This window comes from Heterocephalus glaber, unplaced genomic scaffold, assembly GCF_053883595.1.
Source record: "Heterocephalus glaber isolate CG9 unplaced genomic scaffold, H.glaber_assembly_v1.0 deba00001606, whole genome shotgun sequence".
In the NCBI taxonomy this organism is placed as follows: Eukaryota; Metazoa; Chordata; class Mammalia; order Rodentia; family Bathyergidae; genus Heterocephalus; species Heterocephalus glaber.
In genome coordinates this window covers 29,000,549-29,019,339 of record NW_028258377.1, presented here as the reverse complement: position 1 = coordinate 29,019,339, position 18,791 = coordinate 29,000,549, and the positions used below count along the sequence as shown (strand labels likewise).

At 40.7% G+C, this 18,791-nt stretch overlaps 1 protein-coding gene across 3 annotated transcripts in view; it reads left to right on the top strand.

The window, feature by feature from the left end:
- Positions 1-18,791, top strand: part of Adra1b (adrenoceptor alpha 1B) — a 115,529-nt gene that overhangs the window by 32,451 nt on the left and 64,287 nt on the right. Inside the window, exon 2 of one of the 3 annotated variants that reach the window (XM_004836467.2) lies at positions 18,252-18,315. The exons of the other annotated variants lie outside the window; for them this stretch is intronic. The gene's annotated coding sequence lies outside the window, so the exon portion shown is untranslated. The remainder of the gene's footprint in view (positions 1-18,251; positions 18,316-18,791) is intronic. 3 annotated transcript variants of the gene reach the window in all.

Below are 18,791 nucleotides of genomic sequence, written 5' to 3'. Positions count from 1 at the left end.
TCCAGAAATTGGTAATAATAAAAATAATAATAGCAAAATATATAGATTATAGAGATTCTTGCCAGTTGCGTGGCTAGCATCCATACCTGCCTGCTTCTTTCCTAATAGAACCTCAGTTTTGTTTAGGCTTCTAACCTATGGGTATAGCCTCAGGTGAAGCTGACTGTAGCCCCCAATTCCATGACAAGAGCCCTTGGTTAAACCTGTGTTACAAGTATAGGTCAGGACAGGCATGTGACCCTGTTCCAGCCAATAAAATCTAAGAAGACATTTGATGATAGAAAAACAAGAGTTTCTCTTCTTCAAACAGAAGGTCCCAGGGTAGACATCCTTCCTTTTGCTCTGAACACTGACATTATACAGGGGTGAATAGATATCCTGCTATCAGCCTAAGGTGGGTGCCAATACTAAGATTTGTAAGACAGAAATATGGGGAGACCCAGGTTCTTGATGACTTCGCTAAAGTACCAATTTAACCAACCTGGAAGACAGCCTCTTCTTGAAATTCTGATTATATGAAGTGATTACACTTCTGTTTTAGAGCAACATTGAGTTGGAAAATCAATTAATTGCAGCCGAAACATCTCAAGTTAAACAACGCTTATGGTGTGCTAGCCACTATACCCTACAAGCATGACAACACTGTACATGAATAGTATTGTTATCCCTATTCTTCACTGGGGGACAAAATCTAAGGCTTGAAGAGATTAATTAATTTGGTCAGAATCTGTTGGTAAGAGGTGAAAGAGTAGAATCAAAATTTAAGTAATCGAACTCCAGTGTCTGCACCTTTAACCTCCATGCTGTCCAACCTAGAAAAGGAAGAGACTTGCTCCAAAAAGCACAGTAAGTCAACACAGTACTCTTTCAGTGTTCAAGTATCTGTGATGATTCCAGTGTTTTCAGCCCACACACCTTTAATCAAGCACCCCTTTTCATGGGACGCATAGTAGGCCTTCCCTCCATGAATCATGGAGCACATTCTCTGGCTCTCTATGCTCATCTCCCTTCCATCTCCTTCTTAATTTCTGCATTTTAGGCTCTGAATTGACTTTTTTTCAGCCACTGAAGAGAGATATGTGACTCTTGTGGAAAATCCCTGGTGGAAAGAGCAAGATCATTGGCAGTGAGGAGTTCTCACCAGTAAGGAAATTAGTCTGTCTGCTGGGGATGTAGAGGATGAGCTGGCAGCTTTCCCGTGCTAATTGGTTTCAGTTTTGATTCAGTGGGTCTCCCAAACCAGCTGACAGCCCAGCAGTGTCCAGCAGTCAGGCATGGAAAGCAAGCAAGCACTTGAAGCTGCCCCAAGCTGATAATGGGTCACTGGGAGCTCCACCATAGGAGCCTCATAGGCCTTGGATTGTCCACTAGTAAGCGGACACACTGGCAAAGACAACAGCATCGTGCTAATATGACAAACAGGAAAATGGGAGTCTACTCTTGCATTAGTGAGGTTCTTGTAATGGGAAATGGGAACATAGTAGGGTGTCATAGTTATGAACATGGACTGAAATTAAGCAGATGTGGGTCTGATTCCCAGTTCAATTACTTGCTAAATGTTAAATGGAAAAAAAAAAGTGAGCAATGGGATTTCTCTGAACCTAGATTCATCCTCTACAGAATATATATACATATTTTTTTATGGGTAAGATGGCTACGCAGATTAGATGTGATGACCATAATTCCTGGTACAAAGTAATGCTCACTACCTTAAAAGATGATGATATTGGCTGCAAAGATGATGATGATGATGATGATGATGATGATGATGATGATGATGATGATGATGAAAATTTGAGTGGGTAGAAAACATATGATCGTCAGGAGGCTGAAGGGGGCCCTGCTCAGGTGAGGTTCCCAAAGAAAAGAACACACATGGTGCAGACTTTAGCAGGAATCAAACTTTAATTTTACAGCATACCACTTGTAGTGGCTGTTATCAGTTTTTCTGAGACACAGTAAGACAAAACAGCCATATGACCCTGCATAGCCGTGTGGTACACGTGTGGTTATCCATGCTGGTTTATTATTATTATAACAAAGTCCATCATGCACCTGCACTAAATGACAGAGTTGTGTCCTCAGATGCCCTCAAGCACCCTCAGATGCCCAGGCTTTGACACATCTACCAGCAGCTCCCCACAATTCTCATGGTCAAAGTTTCTCCTTTTTAATAACAACTCAAGACAAGTCCTAGCCTTGTTAGAAAAGACTGCCTGTAATTTGCCCCATGTTACATGCCTTTTCCTCCTTAATAAAAACACAATTCAGTGCTCTTGAACTTTATCCAAAGAATCAAGAGACTCTTCTGTGGATGGCTACAAAGATGACTTCCCATTGTATCAAGCTGTGTTAATGGTGAACACCCAGCATAGCCTAGCCCAGTAGAGCCAATTAGCCTACCTGTAGAGTTGGATAAAGTGAACCAACACAAATATGGTTGATCTCAAGAGAGAGTTGGTTACAGAATAACTAAGCCTCAGTGTTCAAAGCAATTGTGATGATCTTGTCAAGTTCATAGCAAAAACAGTTGGATTGTCCTTATTCAAATATCCTCCATCAAGATTTCATTTACACATCCAGTGTAATGGGCTTATCTAGTTGACCAAAATATGTCTTATTTTACACAACTTTTTTGCCAATAGAAATCATGAATTTATTCATTCACTCAACAAATATTTATCAAGTACCTCCCATATGCCAGATACAATGCAAGACAATGAGGATCACAGTGAACCCTTTGCTCTAACCACACATCCTCCCTGATCAATTCTATTTAATACATTGTTATTCAGCTTCTATGTAAACTTCTTTTTCTTTTTTGGTGATAAGTTTGAACCGAGGCCCTCATGCATGCTAAGCACGCACTCTACCACTGAGCTACACCTCCTGCCCCTATGTCATCATCTTTATTAGGAGAACTCACTGTCTCTTGTTTTTGTTTTTTGTTTTTTGAGACAGGATCTCACTCTGGAGTTCAGGGTGGCCTTGAGCTCATTATGTAGCCCAGGATGGGCTCGAACTCATGGCAATCCTCCTGCCTCAGCCTCCTGAGTACTGGGGTTACAGGTGTGCGCCACCTGGCTCACTATCTCTCTTTGCAGATCACTCCATTTTTGGATATTTGTTCTTCAGTTAGTATCCAACAAATATTTTAAGTAAGAAATATGTAGCTTAATGAAATGTATTCTATACTTCCATTGTAAAAGAGGGAGATACATTTGTAACCCACTCCTTTTTTACAGTACTGAGTATTGAGCCAGGGGCATCTGCACTGAGCTACATTCCCCCAGACCTTTTAAAATTTTTTATTTTGAGACAAGGTCTTGGTAATTTACTTAGTTGTCCAGGCTGGGCTTCAACTTGGGATCCTTCTGCCACAGCATGCCAGAGTGCTAGTATTATAGGCATGTGCCACCACCTCCAGTTTATAGCATTCTTAAAAGCAACCCAGCCCTTTTATTTGGTGATTATAGCAGTAATATTCACTTATACCAGAAAATTTGAAAACTTATAAAGAAATATGTCTATTATATCATGACCCTGATGTAATTATAACTATTTTGATATATATTCTTTCACTGTCTTTATTCTGCATGTACATATGTGTATCTCATTCATAAATAGGACTATATAATAAAATTTTATATCATGTTTCTCTCAACTCTATTAACATTTTCTATACAATGAACATTTATCTGCCTTTAAGTATTATTGGAAGTCATAACTTTTATGGCCACATAATAGCCTAAAGTGATAAATTAATTAATTTATTTGTTGGTTTGGTTTGGTTTTGGTTTTTTGTTTGGTACCAGGGATTGAACTTGGGATCTTGCACTTGTGAGGAAGGTGGCAGAACAACTGAGCTAAATCCCTGGCCCTTGGTTTTGGTTTTTTGAGACAGGCTCTTGTTACATACATCAGACTGGCCTTGAACTCACTATGCAGCCCAGGTTGGCCTCAAACTCATGGGGATCCTCCTACCTCAGCCTCTCAAGTGCTGGGTTTACAGGCATGTGCCATCATGCCCAGTTTTTTTTGTTTGTTTGTTTTGGTACCGGGGATTGAACTCAGGATCTTGAGCTTTCAAGGCAGGCAAGGTGCCACTGAGCTAAATCCCTGGCCCATTGTTTGTTTTTTGAGATAAGGTTCCCTTATGTAGTTCAGGCCAGCCTCAATTTCACCTCCCAAGTGCTAGGATTACAGACATGTGCCACCATGCACTGTACCACTGGGGGTGCCAAGAAGGGTGATGGAACCACCAAAGAGAAGCCACCAGACCAGTACTAGTGCCAAGTGGGAGGGCTCACCCAGGCTGTTTCTGAGCTACTGTGGCTAAAGTTGGAATTGTCAGAGATTTGGTCAATTCTCAGAAATCACAATAAGAGAGAGAACATACCTTCTTGCATTCTCTCACCTTCCAACCTTCTACCAAGCCTTTGTGTTGGCTGAACCTACCAAGGGAGCCTGGGATCTGCAATTTGCAGTAATCCAGGACCTATGTTGCAGACAGAGCATGGAAGGACAAGAGTAGTGCCAAAAATAAGCATGTAAATAACCAACGTACTCATATTTTCCTTTTTTTGTGTGTGCCGGAGATCGAATTCAAGACCTTGTACTTGCGAGGCAGGCAGCGGCACCACTATGCTAATCCCCAGCCCCATACTCATATTTTTCTAAATGCAATGTTCCTCTTAGCACTTCCCCCATAGTTCTCATTCAAGGTCTGCTTCCACTTTCTCCCCACAAACATGCAACAATACACTATTATGTCCATAATTACAACAAGTTCAAATCAATTGTTATGGCTTGTACCTAGATCTTCCCCCAAAGCCTCATGTGGTCATAGGTAGAATTTTTCAGAGGAGGCTGGATCTAGAGTGTGTGATGCTGGTATTAAGGACGTGATGCTGAGATTGATTCAGGTTGCAATGCTAGGATTAAGGGTGCTCACCCTGGATGTGAGTGCTACCTACCCTAAAGGCAAGTAGCCTGGATGGAATATAAGGGAAGTAAAGAGAGATACTGTTGTCACTGCTTGTTGCTTGCTGCCTGCTGTCTTCCTGCCTGCTGCCTACCATGAACTGTTTCTCCTCTCCCATGTCCCTCTGCCGTGCCACCCTGCCTTGGATCCAGCCAACTATGAACTGAAACCTCTACAAACTGTGACCTAAATAAACCTTTCCTTCTTTAACTTTAGGCATCAAGTATTTTGTCTCAGCAACAAGAAAAGTAACTAAGACATCAACCTAGCAGTAGGCACTTGTAGTTTTTTGTTAGCCCAGTACCTGAAGCTTCTTTTATGTCTGGAGGAATTCCCTGTTGTACAAAAGTAAAGCTCTAGTATATGTGCTGCCAAAGCAAGCACAGTACAAAAGTAAAGCTCTAGACCTTTGATATCCCAGTTTTTCTTGCAGCTAGGAGTGACACATGACCTAGGCTTCTCCAAACAGATACATCTGTTCCTAGACTTGGAATCAGCACCTAGAAACTAAAAGTAGAGACAAGGAAGTTCCATACAGATAGAGAAGTAGCCATATCCAGGCTCCCAGGGCCATAATGGTGCCCATGCCCGTTGCTACATCTGGGGTTTAATGGCATCCAGGTTCCAGTAGCCAAGGAACCTGTGTCCTTACTAAACTGGCTCTGTCATGAGATTTGGCACTTGTTCTCTAGCTTTCTCAGTGCTTTTGAGAATTACTCAAAGCTTGTCAACAATATAATTTTCTACTTCAGTCATCTAGAATTGTATGTTATTCATAACCAAAAATAATATAAATCCATCCCTTTGCATGACCAGAGATCTTATATCATGAGTCTAGCACTTACAATTTTCTGAGGGTATTGGGAATCTTCATCTATTATATCAAAGAGAAATAATCAATAGAGCATGAGTAGGCACTGCATGGAAGCCTCTGGGAGTCATGAAGTGCAAACATATGCTGCCGGCCTCAAGCATGCAGGGATGGGGACAGCAGGCTGCCTCTACCCATGACCCTGAAGAAAAGATTCTTGCCTCAAAGGTCAGTTCAAAACCTAGAAGCAGACCGAGCTGTCTTCCTGTATTTCCCACAAAGACTCACCCCATCTAGGAAGTACCTAGCTCTCTTGCATCTCTTGCCTCTCCCAGACCATAGCTAGCCTCAGGAAGCACTATCAGAAACAATTGCCTTCTACTCCCTTATAAATCAGAACCCCATACCTCCTTTCAATATAATCCAGGACCCACCTCCATGAAAGATCCTTGATCTGCTCCTCCTATTCTAAATCTCATCTGTTAAATTACTCATCTACTGCTCCATAACAAGTCTCCCCAGAATTTCGTGACTTAAAATAATAGTTCATTACAATAGTTGATTATCTCTCAAGGTTTCTGGGGATTAGGAAATCAGCTGGAACACAGTAGGGATGCCTTGTCTCCACTCCACATTTTGGGATCTCAACTAGAAAACTCAAAGACAGAGGTTGCACTTATCTATAGGTGCTTTCATTCATATTTCTAGTAGCTGATGCTGGCTGTTGGCCAGGAGACTACCCAGGGCCACCCACTGAAACACACAAACATGTGCCCAGGCTTCCTTACAACATGGTGGCTGGGTTCCAAGTACTGGCTGAAGCTGTATTATCTTTTGCAGTCTAACCTCATAAGCCATGTAGCATCTCTTCCACTGGATTCTATTAGTCAAGGAAGTTATAAAGATCTGTCCCATTTCAAGTGAAAAGAACAGAGATCCCCACCTCTCAATGGAGTGTCAATGTCATATTGTAAGATAAACCTTGGGTATGGGAGATATAGCAGTGCAGCCATCTTGGGCATATATTTTATGTCACAATCAACTTCAGTAATTGGCAGGTTAAAAGACCTCTTTGGATCCATTCTTCTTGGCTCCTGTGCCTCCTGTGGCTCACTCTGCACCTGTCCTTCTACGTATAACCTATTGTTGAGTCCAGAACACCTTACACCTACCCACCTTCTCAGGGGAGCTATGCTTAGTGAATTCCAGATGGTCTTCAGGCTCCTTCCGAAGAAAAACAAATAAATGTCATAAAGCAAATGTCATCTTAAAAGGGCTCTCTGCTACAAACGATAACTCAACAATACTAATTTTCAATAACCCCTCAGAGCTATACACTGCTTTATAGTTCACACGGTGCTTTTGCTTGCATAGGCTCATTCAATCAATAAGCTCCAAGATGACTTTACTGATGAAAAAATAAATAAATTTTTTAAATGTACACAGTGTTAAATACAAACATGGCTCCAAAATCTCTCACACTGTACTTCCTCAGCTTAACTCTGCCTCCTTAAATTATATTCATTAAAAGCTGGCCCCTCAGGGCCTGACACCTTCACATGAAATTCAATTCCATATCAACAACCCTGTTGAGGTGGGAGAGAAAACAGGAAAGAAGGGAACTCACACAATCAGGAAGGGAAGGTTCTCCCCAGCTAAAGATCCTTTAAGAGCTGGAAAATTTGAACGCGGAAAAGCACCAAATAAATTGATTGTGCTTTTAACCCTCAGGCAAACATCAGTGATTCACTGCTGAGAATTTTCATAACTCCCTCTTGCAGCCTTGCGCCCCATTTTTTGGCTGTAGGCCAGGTCTGTCTCCATGAAAGACAAGGGCAAAGCAGTAGCAGTTCAGGGAAGCCAAAGTTGGGTACAAACCCTAGACTGCTCAAACACTGTAGAGAGTCTAGGCTCTAATTGTGGTGGGGAAGAATCACTATTTGTCTCAACCAGTTGCATTTGTCAAAAAGCTTGAGTTATTAATGCTGAAATTTGAAAGGGATTCCTTGTGGCCAAGCATCCCTTGAAGATGTTTGATTTGTGCCAGACAGAGAACTAAAGGCTTTATAGGTATGTATCATTTAAACTGAATAAAATTAATAAATTAAACACATGTTATTGAGTACCCACCATGGCCTCCTAGAGTTTATATTCTTTGAGGACCATGCTTTTAGAGCTAGAACTAAAAAATATCTCTGTGGGATCCTAGAGCCTGACACATTAAACACAAAACCATAGAACCCCAGAGTGATACTCCTAATGTATTTGTTGACCTGAGGATTTGGTTTCAGGTGTTCAAGCTTTCATGTTGGGCTGCAGGGCATAGCAGACCAAGCTAGGAGTTTAGGATACATATATTTCTGAGACAGGGTCAGTCTGTGTATTTTAAGCCAGTTTTGAACTCACTATGTAGCCTAGGTTGCCCTAGAACTTGCAGTGATCCTCCCCGGTGCTGGGATTATAGGCATGCACCACCATGCCCAGGTGAGTTTAGTGTATCTTGGTAATTTGCAGAGGCAACTCAAGGGAGTAAAATGGAGATGCTCAAATGGGCCCAGGCTATGTAAAAGAATGTCAGGGTTGAGTTTTGTGCTCCACCCCTGCCACTTACTAGCTGTGTGACCATGGTTGAGTTATTTCACATCTCTGTAAAGAGGAAATAAAATAATGAAGGAGATACTGTGCTTATACACAGTACCTGCCCAATAGGAAACAATCATGCAATCCTTGATGAGGATGAGGATGTAAGCTGGGAGGAGAGATTCCAAGTAGCAACCACAGCTTGGGAAGCCAGGGATGATAATCAGTTATAAACAGTTCCCTACCTACCTTATGATGGTTTGACTTATGATCTTTGTATTTTATGACTGTGCAAATGTAGTATGAATTCAGTGGAAACCGTACTTCAAATTTTGAATTTACATCATTTCCTGGACTGGTGATATGCAGTATGATACTCTGTCTTGATGCTCAGCAGTAGCAGGAAGTATCCTTGGCTCAGTCAGCCAGGCAGTCACGAAGGGAAGGCACCATTACTCTACAGTATATGGTGCTGCTAAGCTAAAATGTTCAGTAGGTGTATTAAATGTATTTTCAATTTATAGTATTTTCAACTTATGGTGGGTTTATCTGGACATAACCCCACTGTGAGCAAGTATAAAACAAAGTGAAGTAACTCTGAGGGCAGAATAAATACAGCCTTCAGATACTGGGCTGAGTACTTTACAAACAGTGCCTCATAGAAGCTTCACAATCCAGAACCAGATACTACGCCACCCTCATTTTACAAAAGAAAAAACTAACACAAGGGAGAGCAAGGTCACATATCAACAAGAGGCAGAGCTAGAACTCAAACTCAGGTCTCACACCTTTAAAGGCAGCACACAGTATTCACAGTCTCATTCTTCCTTTGAGACTCTACAGTGCTCTTACACAACTACATTAAAGTATTACATACTTGTTTGCAGTTATGGCTGTGTCTGCCTCACTCACAAACCTGGGAGCTCCTGGAAGACTCAGCCCAAGAAATCTCTAAGGGTTATGGATGAGCAGGAGTCATTTCCATCTTGTTCAACCTTTCACATACTCCTGTCCCTGATACTCACAGTAGGTGATAAATAGGTACTGGATGGATGAATAAAGACTATATGGGTATCCATCCATGAATATGGTATTCCCAACACTAGCACTGTACTTGGCATGTAGAAGGATCTTGATAAATATTTGTTGAGTCAATAAATAACACTCTTGGGCCAGGAATTTAGCTCAGTGGTTCCACCATCTGCCTCGCAAGCATAAGATCCTGAATTCAGTCCCCGGTACAAAAATAAATAAATAAATAACACTCTTGTACATAAAGATTAAGCAACACTAAGATTTTCTCATTCTATTTTCTTTTTTTAATTTTTTAATAAATTTTATTTTATCCCATTCCCCTTTCTCCCCTTATGCCCCCTCCCCTCCCTATGTACAAAAGCTTTGTTTCCATTTTTTCCATTTCCCTTTTTTTCTTGTCCTTTCCTTCCTTTCTTCCTTCCTCCTCCCTTGTTCCCCTTCCCTTTTGAACATTTTCTTCCCATTTCCCATTTCCCAATTCCCAGTATCTATTATACATTTTAGTCCTTATTTCCACTTTCAGTTTCTTACACCAGAGAAACAATGTGGTATTTAAACATGTGAGGCTGTCTGCTGTTAAAATAGGTAGGTAAGTAGACAGATAGATAGATAGACAGACAGACAGACAGACAGACAGATAGATAGACAGACAGACAGACAGACAGGCAAGCAACCAAAAGGCAAAGAAAAAAGAGAGAGCATTTTCCACTTCACTTACTCAGATCAACGTAGATAAATGCAAAATTTTACAAACCTTGGATTTCAAACCAAATGTGAGCCCAAAAGAATTTATATTTTCAGCAATGTGCTCCTACAAGTATACTCTTTTATCAATGTCCCAGAGATGCATGGCACGGATTAATTTTAAGTGATTAAATGTGTTCCTAGAATTTGCAACTGTTCCTCCTGGTTCAGAGGGAAGGTGTGTGCTCAGGGAAGTGGGTGAACATTTGACAAGCTACTGTTCAGTGAATGTGGGTGTAGAAGGGGTGGAGAGAAAGAGCAGGGTTCAGGAATTCTTCATTACTCAGGGTTTGGAAACAAAATATGATATGGAAACAACTGCATGTTGAAGAGCATTTTAGGTCATCTGTAAAATCCATTCTTATTTTATGATGTGATCATCTCAGAGCAACATACTCATCTGCTGTGCTCCATTGGAAACTGAAATACAGCAACCCTGTTGACAAAGTTCTCAAGAACAGAGAGTACTGTCCAACACAGGGAAGAAAACTACCTGAGTTCTCCAAATCACCAAGAGGGAAAGATGCAAGGTCGTCATACATATTTAACAAGTTCAGAATAAAATTACCTAACTCTATGCCCAATACATCAGAACACATAAAATGGCTTCATGTAACCATGTTCTGCCTAGGCCCCAAAAAATTATTTATATTATCGGAAATGGGCCTGCAAATCTCTACTCTATTTTTTCTGTGCCTAGCAACCATTTAAATTGAACTGACAATGGATTTATTATCTTTATGCAACACAGGAAAAAATTAAGACTCAAAAAACCAAATAACCGACCCAAAACCACACAGCAAGGAAATGACAGAGCTGGGGGAGGGGACACATCTTCCCAGACACCAGGAGCTATACCCTAGATTCCTCTGCTTCTCCTACTATCTGATTCACCCATGTCTAGAACCAGCCCTACCTAGCAATATAAAGGAAGCAGCGAGCCCAGCCCGGGCAACTTAGTGACTTAACAAGAGCCTGTCTCAAAATATAATTTTAAAAGGGCTGGAGATGTAGATCAGTGCAATGGCTCTGGGTTCAGTCTTCAGTACCACAGAAAGAATGGAGGAAGGGAGGAAGGGAGAGAGGAAGGGAGCAAAGGGAAACAAAGAAAGAAAGGAGCAGGAGGAAGGAAAGAAGGAAGGAAGGAAAAATAGCTATTTAAATAAAATGATTTTTTAAAACTCCTATGTCTCCAAAAATGTCTCCTCCAATGGCTTCTTAAAATCCAAGGTTCCTAAAAATCTCTGCCTGCCTGTCCTCAAGGTCAAGGGCCAATTGCTAACCCCCAACAGAGATGTCCAATCCAGATCTTCAAAGGAGCTTAGGCCTGTCCTTGTTGGTGAAGATTTGAGCCTAAATTGTGCTTCCAGACTCCAGTGACTTCAGCTATAAAATGGACAATGTAGATCACACTATCTTGGTTGTACCTGTCTGCTAGAATAATCTCTGTCATTCTCATCTGAGGAAACCTCTAAGAGGTGCGGCCATCTCTTCTTTGTCCACTTAGAAAAGGTCCAATAGCAGGGTAAGGACACAGAACTCTGGGCCTGAATATAACTGTTCCTGCCATAGCTGTTGTGCTGGAGAGGTCAGGGGCTGCACAGCTGTGAATCTAATGTCATAACACTAATAGTGCTGCCTGCCATGCCCTCGGCCTCCCTCCTTTCCCCTTTCCTCACCCTCCCTGACCAGGCAGGAAGATCATAGGCAGAGAAGCCCTGTGCACAGCTGGTCTACAGACTCTTGCTGGCTCTGCTGATGATGCCACTTAAAGAAACCAGTTGTGCAGGTTGTTGGGTCCTGCCAGATGTGCTTGATGGCTTCTGGAATGCCAGTGGGAACCACGGGAGACCAGCTCCTCCTGACCCCTGCCACCACTGCAAGCCTGCAAGACCACTATGAACACAGAGGGCAGGAACGGACAGACACAGGAGAGAGAAACTCATGAGATAGCCAAAATCATGAGAGCAAAGAGAACTATTTCTACCCTGGATTTTAAAAGCTACTGGATCCCAGATATAGTACTGAATCCCTGAAGGCGTGTGTGTGTGTGTTGTGTGTAACTGAAACTAATAGATATATAACTTTCCACAGTACTCAGTAATGTACATCTCAATCTCCAATTTATGTTTATGACTATGGGTCAGATTGAGGACATAGCTTCTAAGGGCTGTTTACACATCAAATATTTATAAATGCTAACAAAGTGATTTTTAAATATTTTTTGTTATTTTCAAATACTAATTATTGGCCATCTGCAAGCTATTGGTCACTAAGGACTGTACCTGTATTGTCTCATTTAATCCTTAAACCACTCTATGAAGTTTTGTTTGGGGACTTTATCACCTTCTGATAGTGATACAATGCATAGAAACTAGAGTAGAGATTGAGGAGGGGAGATCATCCTGAAGATAGATTTGAGCTACTCACTTAGAACAGTAAAGCAAATCAATTCTGGCTCAAGTGCCAGATATAATTGAAAACTAGTAGAAAGCTAGAGGGTTGGACTGAAAAAGATTATGAGATTGTCTGGGCTCAGTGAGCAATAGTCGTGATTGATAGGCAATGCCTGTCATGTATACCAGAGGAGTAAGCATCACTGCGTGTAACAAGTACTTGCCACCCTTGTTGAAGAACAACTCCATCTTCCAGATCCATCCAAATCCATCCTCCTGAGCAGGACTCCTCAGTATGTCCACATAGGCTGTGTTCTGCACAACTTTAAAGGTGCTATTCATATGGCTTTTTATGTAAATGGAACTCCCCTGAAATTGTGCAGTCCGAGACCTACACAACTGCACCTAGCAGCACTGCTCCCATTTTCCTTCACAGAAATAAAAACTGAGGTTTAAGATGATAAACTGGGTACTAGCGATGAATCCTTAAAAGGAAGATGCTTTGTGAAAAGAGCTTCAAGTGGGAACTGAAGAGCCCTTATCCCTGCTATAAATTTGTTATGTGTCTTGGGGTAAGTACTTTTTCCTTTCTGGACCTCACTTTTACAACCTGTAAAATGAGCTGTTTAGACCACGGTGTTCTCAAAATCTCTGCCAAGCATATATGTGGTGAACTCGGTTGTTGGTTTTACCACCCAACATCTCCTCCTTTCTTTGCGGCATCATATTCAGTTTTGTTTGGGGCACCTGCCCTTCCCACCTTCAATGTCTAAGCTTTACTTCAGTGGTTCATTTAGAATTTAGAAGGAAAAAAATAAGGCAGGTGTCTAATCCATCCTGACATTGCAATCTTGCTGGCTCATAAAAATAATCTGCAAATGCTAAGTGGTTTTCTAGACAAACCCTCAGGCTCTTCTTTCCTCTGCCCCATTTCAGATCCAAGTGTGCTCTGTAGTGAATACCTAAGAGGCTCCTTTTGTCTAAGAACTGTCCTTCCTGTCATCTACACAGTCACCACAGAAGCCATCCCAGAAGGATGTGACAACCTCACCTGGACCAGGGTTTACCCAAAGTAAACCAATCACAGAACTCCCTGCCTAAGGCCAGGTGTGATGGTGCATGCCTATAATCCCAGCAGAGAATGGACACGAGTTTGAGGCCAGCCTGGGATGCATAGTGAGTTCAAGAATAGGCAGAACTACAAAGCGAGACCCTGTCTCAAAAAGAAAAAAAAGAATTATTGCCTAGACAGAGTTAATTGGTCCACACTGTAAGCCCCTGGTCCAAGCAGACTTATCTGAACCCTTAAAGGCTTGTGTACATAAAAACATCCGTGGGAGTTTGGGGATAGTACTATATAAAGCAGTCAGGCCTTTAGTGGCTTCCTGCATTATAAGATGTAAAATTTCAGACTTTTTGTAGTCTTTTTTCTCAACATATAAATGAAAGAAAGAGAAAGTTTCATTCTTTTATGAAAAGAATTTAAAAAACAAATGAGACGTGATATGTGAGTTTTCCACCAAGCCTTGAAACTCTGGTTCCAATTGCCACTGAAGTCCAAAAACATAATGTGTTTTGAATTTTTCATTATATCAAATTAGAATAATAAATTCCTATTTTTGCTGAAACTAGTTGGAGCTCCCTTTCTATCACCTAGAATCAAACCTATGATCCTGTGTACCCATCCATAGTTGGTCCCCTCCCTAATTCCTGCATTTGGAGTTTCAGGATCCTTAGCCTTGAGCGTCCCTCTCACTCTAGGCCTTACATTCATCCCAGCCTGGAAAACTTCACCTTGATTCTCCTGCGAAGTGACTATAGCCAGGCAAGAAGCTTAGAAGAAACCAAGCCCCTCAGCTGCAAGTGTGGAGAGGCAGCAGAGCTGTGCTCAGCGTGCCACGGGGGTTATGACAGAGGAAAAACCAGAAGTAGTCCATAAGGACCTGGCTGATTATCAAAGGCTGGGTAGGACTGGAACAGGCAGAGAGGACTGAAATGATTAGTATGAAGGTAAATTGGAAAGAGTATTTCTACCATACAAATAGGCCAAAAAAATTGTAGAAAATGGCTTTGGTGGACCCCTACAGGAGGCTTCCATTTTGATTCCTACATTATTTAATAGATTTGGCTCTAATGGACTTTACCCTTTCAAAGAGCAAGAGATAGTTGATTACATGCCTATTGTTTTAAAAAGACAATCTTCAGAAAATATGGAAAAGTATAAAAATCACCCATAATCCTTCCATCTACTCAGATATGATTTCAGCTAATATAGTCATGAGTCACTTACTGACAGGGACACATTCTGAGATATGCATTGTTAGGAAATTTAGGTGTTGTGTGAACATAGTGTATATTTATATGGACCTAGATGGTAGAGCCTACTACAGACCTATATGTAGTAGGGCCTAATATATACCTAATATACCTACTAATACCTATTATAGGTATTATAGCCTATTGCTTCTAGGCTATATAGCTGTCTGGCTTATTACTATACTGAACACTATGAGCAACTGTAACACAACGGTGGGTATTTGTGTACCTTACGATACAAAAGATACAGTAAAAATACTAGACAGTAAGAATTATGGGGGTCTATAATAATCTTATGAGACCTCATGAATTCAGTCCACGGTATGCCTAAACATCATTATGAGGCCCAAGATTTTATTTATGTATATAAGCTTATTACCTCTTTTTAAAAGACCTAATATAAATTATTAAAGCATCATTTATATATTATAAAAGTAGATTATAATTATTTGAGTGGTTTGTCATCCTGATTTTTTTCCCTTTGCAATATTTTGTGGACAGAACAAAAATGCATTAAATATGCATTACAGTATGATTTTACATCACTGTAATGAAAATGGCTGCATCACATTCTCTGCAGTGTGTACAAGGCTGGATGTTTTAGCCCGTTCGTCACTGGTGGGCATCCAGGCTTCTCTCAGTTAATGTCTGTGAGTGCATCTGCTTTTGTACAAAAACTGTGAGAAACAGATCTTTGTACATTTGTTTGCTTCTTTTCTTAAGGTAAATGCCAAAAAGTGGGATTGCAATGTAAAAGTGTTTACCTATTTTCAAGTCTTCTGACACATTTTGTCAAAAGTCCTTCAGAAATGTACTCAACAACCCTGTATGAGACAATCAAGTTTCTCTGTGTTCAGATTTAGTTTTATTCCATTCTCTCTGCATAATTAGTCAAAAGCCAGATATTCTTATGGTGAAATTTGCATTTATTCTTATACCATTTTTAAGAGATTGTGATTCATCCATTTTAAGAATTATCAATTTATTTTTTCACATTTTTTGAATGTTATCTATCTTTTCATGATTTGTAACAGCTTTAAATATCTAGGATATTTATTATCTGTTAGTCATATATGTTGAAAATATATTTCTAATATATATACTTTTTGTTTTAATTTGTTAATGTGAGAGATTTTGCAGCATGATTTTGATATTTTTATTTATATTCATACTTCTCTTATAGTTTCTTTTTTTTTTTTTTTTTGGTACCGGGGATCAAACTCGGGTCTTTGAGCTTGTGTAGCAGGCGACGGAACCACTGAGCTAAATCCCCAGCCCTTGTAGTTTCTTATGACTGATGCTATAGTTAAAATTTTCTCAGTTCTGAAAAGCTAGAAATATTCACCTTTCATGATTCACATGTTTACATTTAAATTTCTTATTTACTTGAAATTTATGTTTCATGTAAGAGGGAAGTAGGGCTATAACTTCACCTTTCCTGAATATTCAAAAATCAAAAATGATTCAAAAATCATTTGTGAAAACTGGAAATGCTAGCTTTATCAACTTAATTCTCGTTCATTGCTACATCTTGTTTAGAAGGTCTATTCTAGTCCAATAATTTTCCAGCCTAACCCTCTGTCAGTAGTGTTCTGTTTCACCTATAGTCACATTATCAAGCATTTTAATCCAGTAGGGCAATTTCTTCCACCTAACTCTCCTTTTTCTAAATTTTATGGGCTATACTTAAACATTTACTCTTCCAGAAGTGTTTTGGAATAATTTGTGTTCATTCCAAATCCTATTGATATTTTCATGTAATTGCATTAAATCAGTAAATTGAATTGTAGGCTGCTGACATCATTACAACGCTTTTATAAGCATAATATGTCTTTTCCTTTATTCAAGTCCTCTTTTATGCCCCTCAGTAAGGTTTTACCATTTTTTCATAGAGATCTATATGTTTCTTGTTTAAAACTATTCATGGATATTACATACTTGGTTCCTATCATATCATATTTTATAGCAAGTTCATAAAATTATGTAACAACCTAATTACATATATTATGTTATATATAATATGTTACATGTAATATATGTTGGACCCAGCCAGAGAGAGAACCAACCAGAGACCGATATTAAATCCACACAGGAGTTTATTACCGGCCAGGACCGGAGCCGAGCATCGGACTCGAGCCCCGACTGGGGGGAGACAAACATGTTTTATACACCTTTGAGGCCAGCAGTTTCTAGGCCCCCCCATGGGATAGAACTAGCAAAGCAAGCGAAAGGTACAGAAGCGGAACGTCCTGCCGTTAGAACACCTGTAAAACAATAGTTGATTAATTGTTGTTTCTAAAGAGACTTTCTAAGGGGAGGAGGTTTCTAAGCGTCCTCCTGAGTTCATCTAATGGGCAGGCAGGTGGGTCAAGCAACTCTGTTTTGCTAACTAGGGCCCTTCATATACATTATATGAGATATGTGATGAACCCTGGAAGAGGAATCTAGGGAGTGATGAACCTTGATCAGAAATAGCTCTCAAGGGAGGTGAAAAAAAGGCGAGAGAGGGAATCCTCCCTTCTGTTTCCCTCCTGCCACGGGCCCAGCCACAAGCCTGATGACGGGGGAGCCCAAAGGGTTGGAAGCAGACCCCAGACATGCATGCAGAGCAGCGCAAGGGAGGCCATGAAACAAAACCGGGACAGTCAGGGCAAGGGCCATGTCGTAGTTACTTCCCACTGGCTGGCACGAGATACCTGACACCCCTGACTTAAACGAGCAGAGGTTTCTCTTGGCTCACAGTTTCAGTTCAGCTGGCTCCAATGCAGAAATTGGGCGGCAGAAGTGCAGGGCAGAGGAAACTGCTCAATCCCTGGCAGCCAGGAAGCAGAGTGAAGGGAGGAGCCTGGGAAGGAGCTGCACCCTTCTGGGCCACACCCCCAGTGACCCACCTCTTCCGGCCAAGCTTACCTAACAGCACATCCACCAGATGAGTATAGCGCCCCCCGATCCAATCACCTCCCAGAAGCCCCACCTCTCAACACATGAGACTTTGGGGGAACATTCTAGACCTAAACCATAACAAACTAGTTTGTGGTATCTTCATAAAGGCTATTGATTGCCTCTAAAAATCGCATCTGCTCTCAAAGAATGTATGGTTGACTCCAACATGACAGTCACAAGAATATAACTAGCTTGAAAGCAATATCAAAATGGAAGGAAAAAATAGTTTCAATTGAATCAAAACCTCCTGAGGTGACTATTATGAAGGAGGAAACCTGACTGTGGATGTTTTGGTAATATTTTTAAGTATGCACATTAACTTAGAATTCTTCTTTATGTACAATGTGTGCCACTCCAAAAACCACCTAAGAACTGGAGAGCAAAGAGAGCTCACTTTCGGAAAAATCCCAGCAAAATCTCGTTCTCCTTACTTTCACCTTAGAACAACGTGGACACCTTCCTCAGAAGATAAAGAGGGATGGAGAAATGGAGGAACTTCTGAGGAGGTACACCCCTTCATTCACCCAGCACCAATGAGATAAGCTAAATAGAATTCCAATAGGACCTCTTATAAAAGACTTCCTGAATATGAGCAGGAACCTATGAGTCTTTTATAAGATAGGGTTTTAGTTCTTGTTCTTTTTTTTTTTTTTTTTTTTTTGGTACCGGGGATCGAACTTGGGTCCTTGCGCTTGCGCAGCAGGCGGCGAAACCACTGAGCTAAATCCCCGGCGGGTTTTAGTTCTTCAACTAGACATGTTACCTTGAGAAAAATTCCAAATCCCTTCCTAAAAGTTTCTTGAGGAATTTTTGTTCATCTCTTCAGCACCTAGAAGTAGATGTTCAAAGAGTATCTGTGGTGGCAAATAACCCAGATTTAAATTGGGCTAATTAATAGTCATTTCTCCAAAGAAGATATGCAAATGCCCCAAGGCCATATGAAAAGATACTCAGTATCAATCATCATCAGGGAAATGCAAAT